This window comes from Silene latifolia, chromosome 1 (genome assembly GCF_048544455.1).
Source record: "Silene latifolia isolate original U9 population chromosome 1, ASM4854445v1, whole genome shotgun sequence".
NCBI classification, from domain to species: domain Eukaryota; kingdom Viridiplantae; phylum Streptophyta; class Magnoliopsida; order Caryophyllales; family Caryophyllaceae; genus Silene; species Silene latifolia.
The window spans coordinates 17,426,200-17,430,839 of NC_133526.1; the positions used below are offsets into that span (position 1 = coordinate 17,426,200).

General features: G+C 32.2%; 1 long non-coding RNA gene across 1 annotated transcript; it reads right to left on the reverse strand.

Moving 5' to 3' along the window:
- Positions 1 to 420: 420 nt before the first annotated feature.
- LOC141653499 (uncharacterized) lies at positions 421 to 1,776 on the reverse strand. The gene is made up of 2 exons (XR_012547449.1): positions 1,502 to 1,776; positions 421 to 848 (listed from the first exon to the last, which is right to left on the reverse strand). It is a non-coding gene; the product is annotated as an uncharacterized LOC141653499 (long non-coding RNA).
- Positions 1,777 to 4,640: the final 2,864 nt, after the last annotated feature.

The window sequence follows — 4,640 nt, forward strand, 5'->3', positions numbered from 1 at the left end:
AAAATCAAGTCTTAAAGTTTCGAAAGTTTGGCTTAAAGTTTCGAAATTCGGGGTTAAAGTTTCTTAAAGTTCCAAAAGTTTGGCTTAAAATTTCGAAATTCAGGGTTAAAGTTTCAAAATTCAGGGTTAAAGTTTCAAAATTCAAGTCTTATGGTTTCAAAACTTTGGATTAAAGTTTTAAAATTCAAGTAGTTAGCAAAAAAAGGATGAGTACTAAAGTTCACCAATATGTGAATTAAAGTTTCAAAACTCACTCTTAAAGTTACAAAAACAAATTAAGTAGAAGAAAAGGTTTGAGGTTTTTAATTATACAAGCTTTGAATTAATGTTTCAGAAATGTGGCCTAAAGTTTCAAAAGTCAGGCATAAGGTTACCAATATAAAAAAGGAATGAGTATTCAAGTTACTAGATATGTGAAATAAAGTTTTAAAACTCATGCTTAAGGTTTGGAAACTCATATATGAGTATTGAGATACATGAACAGTCACTGGGAAATTCCCTTATCAATCGATACATTAAAAACTAAAACATAATAACTACTTGTTACATCATAAGAGACGAATTATTGTTTGTTTTTAGGCAAAGTCTTCGAAAGCTTGCGCCTAGCATATATGACTTCCCATGAGCCTTCTTTTTGGTCTACAAATTTCTTCACCTTCTCCAAAACTTCTCCTCTGATTCTGCTCATATCAGCTAATACAAGGGTAGCTGCTAGTTGGATAATCAGATAACGCCGGTCAACCTTTCCATCAAAGTCTTCGTGCTCAAAGGGCGCACCCTCATAGCATAACATATCCATCAAAGTCTTCGTGCTCAAAGGGCGTACGGTCAATTCCTGCATGGGCTAACTATTATCAATAAAAAAAAGTAAGCAAAAACATTATCGATTCTTACGAATAAGAAAATAAAAAACGGTAAGCAAATAATTGAGACAGAGGGAGTAATTTAATGAAAACATTATCAATTCTTATGAATATGAATCATATCTCTGAACTTGTATAACTAAGAATAAAGTAAATTCATCACCAAAGCATCCCAACAATGATGTAATACCTCTAATTTCATATACAGTTAAAGACGTAATGAATCACCCATATAAAAACAAGCGTCATGGATCAGTAAGTAGACAAGTAGTACTCTATAAATTTCAAGTGACTAGAAAACAAGTAAATTAGAGTTTATTGTTCTTATATTAAATGCTTTATGAGTTGGTGAAGTTGAAACATATTCAATCCACAAGAAACAAAAAGACGCACCTCTGAACCCATACATCTATACAATTCAACTAATTCATCATCAAGATAATATACCCAGAAACTAATTCAAACTAAACTTTTCCTAATTGATTTCAAACATTAAAAAATACAAATTAAAAGATTATACTTGATGGAATCTGTGGTCTTTAAGTAAGTATTAATAATTTTGGGTTGATTAAAAAACGAGAAAATCAACATATATTGTGATTTTTTACTACTACCATTGGATGAAGTATTTTACTCACCTACTCTCCGTCGACCGTCGTCAACCACCATCAGCGAATCTGGCCACAACTCCGTAATTGCTCGGAATCACAACTCCCCTGCTCCTTCGTCATTGACCGGAGTAATTTTGGTAGGGATGAAAGAAAATAAGAGGAGTAGTGTGTAATTTTTGGGAAGAAAATGATAGGAATGACAGAGAAAAGGTCATTTGTTTTCAGATAATAGAAAATTGAATACCACATTGGAAATGAACGAGATTGGGAAATGAGGATATTCAATGAAAGTTGGTGGCCTGGGTGAGTGTATTTTTTGGATTAATCTCAGCCATTGATTGAATAAGATCTAACGGTTAAGAATAGGACTCGTGGACTTAACTTATTAAGGTGGACTTAGTTGAACCTAATTCTCTCTCTCTCTCTCTCTCTCTCTCTATATATATATATATATATATATATATATATATATATATATATATATATATATATATATATATATATATATATATATATAGAGAGAGAGAGAGAGAGAGAGAGGAGTTCTAATGAGTCATCCTCTCAAATTGAGTCCATAAGTCCTTCTAAGGGCCATTGGATGGCCTCAATGGATGGTTGAGATGAATTTGGTTAAAGGCCATTAAAAAGAAAAGGAAAAAAATGTGGATGGTTGGTTGAGATTGAAAATTACCAAAAAAAAAATTACCACTAATCAAATTTTTATACACTAATTAATTTTTCTTTCTCTCTCTAGCCCCTAATTAATCAGTTTTGAGTTTTAGATTTCAGAAGTGTAAATGTAATGTTGTATGAGTTTTACAAGTGTAAATGTGACGGAAATTTTGAATTTATATAATTTTAACACTTTACAAGTGTAAATGTGAAGTTTTACGAGTGTAAATGTAACATTTTTAGAGTGTAAATTTGATTTTTTGTGACGGAAATTTTGAATTTATATAATTTTAACATTTTACAAGTGTAAATGTGAGGTTTTACGAGTGTAAATGTAACATTTTAAGAGTGTAAATTTGATTTTTTGTGACGGAAATTTTGAATTTATATAATTTTAACGTTTTACAAGTGTAAATGTGATGTTTTACTAGTGTAAATGTAACATTTTAAGAGTGTAAATTTTTTTTTTTTGTGACGGAAATTTTGAATTTATATAATTTTAACATTTTACAAGTGTAAATGTGATATTTTACGAGTGTAAATGTAACATTTTAAGAGTGTAAATTTGATTTTTTGTGACGGAAATTTTGAATTTATATAATTTTAACATTTTACAAGTGTAAATGTGATGTTTTACGAGTGTAAATGTAACATTTTAAGAGTGTAAATTTGTTTTTTTGTGACGGAAATTTTGAATTTATATAATTTTAACATTTTACAAGTGTAAATGTGAGGTTTTACGAGTGTAAATGTAACATTTTAAGAGTGTAAATTTGATTTTTGGTGACGGAAATTTTGAATTTATATAATTTTAACATTTTACAAGTGTAAATTTGATGTTTTACGAGTGTAAATGTGATGTTTTTCGAGTGTAAATGTAGTATTTTAAGTGTAAATTTGTAGGTTTAAGAGTGTAATTTTGGTCCTTTGAGTGTGACTTTGGTCCTTTATAAGTGTAACTTTTGTCCTTTACGAGTAAAACTTTAGTCCAACTACCAAAAAACACCACAATCGTCGTCCTCCACCACCAACTCATATCCACACAAAATATGAGTGCAAATCTATATAATTTTAACGAGTGTAAATGTACAGATATACAAGTGTAAATGTAAAGAAATATGAGTGTAAATGTAAAGAAATATGAGTGTAAATGTAAAGAAATACGAGTGTAAATGTAAAGAAATATGACTGTAAATGTAAAGAAATATGAGTGTAAATGTAAATAAATATGAGTGTAAATTTAAATAAATACGAGTGTAAATGTGAGGAAATAAAAGTGTAAATTTAAAGAAATACGAGTGTAAATGTGAGGAAAGACAAGTGTAAATTTAAATAAATACGAGTGTAAATGTGAGGAAATAAAAGTGTGAATTTAAATAAATACGAGTGTAAATGTGAGGAAATACAAGTGTAAATCTGAAAAAAAAAATATAACAAAACAAAAATATAAAACAAACCGATAGAACACAAAAATACAAATAGATCTGAAACCACCACACGGTAACTTTATAGATCTAAAAAAAATATGAAGTATGCAAGTAAAATTTAACCAACCACAATAACAAATGAAAAAAAAAAAAAAAAAAAGGTAACAACAACAACATCATCGACAACAACAGACCAAGACCCTCCTATTTGAATAAAAAAAAATGAAATCGAATTGAAAAAAACAAGCCACCGTCCTTCTAAATTCAGATCTGGAAGTACAACACTAATATTAATGTTGACTTTGGTACTTAGAAAACAACAGTGTGCAATTAAACAGTCATGCCCACCACCATTCTTTTTAAAGATCAAAAACCCACCACCATTCTTTTTAAAAAAATAAAACAGCTTTAAACAAAAAATTCAAAAACCGATTAATATTAAGATCTGAAAAACAACTCTCAGAACAACCATTTTACGGTGGTGGGGTTGTTGTGGGGCGGTTGTGGCGGCTTACTGAGGGCGACAATAGCAGGTGGCAGTGGTGGTTGGAGGTCGACGGTGGTGGGGGGTTGTTGTGGAACGGTTTGTTGGTCGACGGAGAAGGAGAGGAGTGAAAAGTTGTGTTGTTGTGGTGGCGTCGGGCGGTACATGGTGGTTGTGTAGGCAGATCTGAAAAACTAAAAACAGAAAGGGTGGTGGCTTGGTGGTTGCGGTGGTGGGAATGACGGTGGTGGGAGGCGAGAATGACAGTGGCGGTTGAAGAAGGCGATGTGTGTGTGGTGTTGGTGGTGCTCCTGTTGATGGTCATGGTAGATTCGTGGTGGAGGTCGGGATGGTGTGCGTGAGGGAGAATGGTGGTGGTGGTCAGGGTGGTAGTCGGGAGGGTGGTAATCAGATCTGGAATTTTTTTTGGGTTTTTTAAATTTCGTGGTGGTGGTGGTGATGGCTGACAGGTCGGGGTAGAAGGGTGTGGTGGTCGGTGGTGGTGACTGGTGAGGATGAGAGGGGGGAGTTTTTTTTTGGGTTTTTTGAATTTTTTGGATTTTTTTGGTTTTTAGAGAGATGG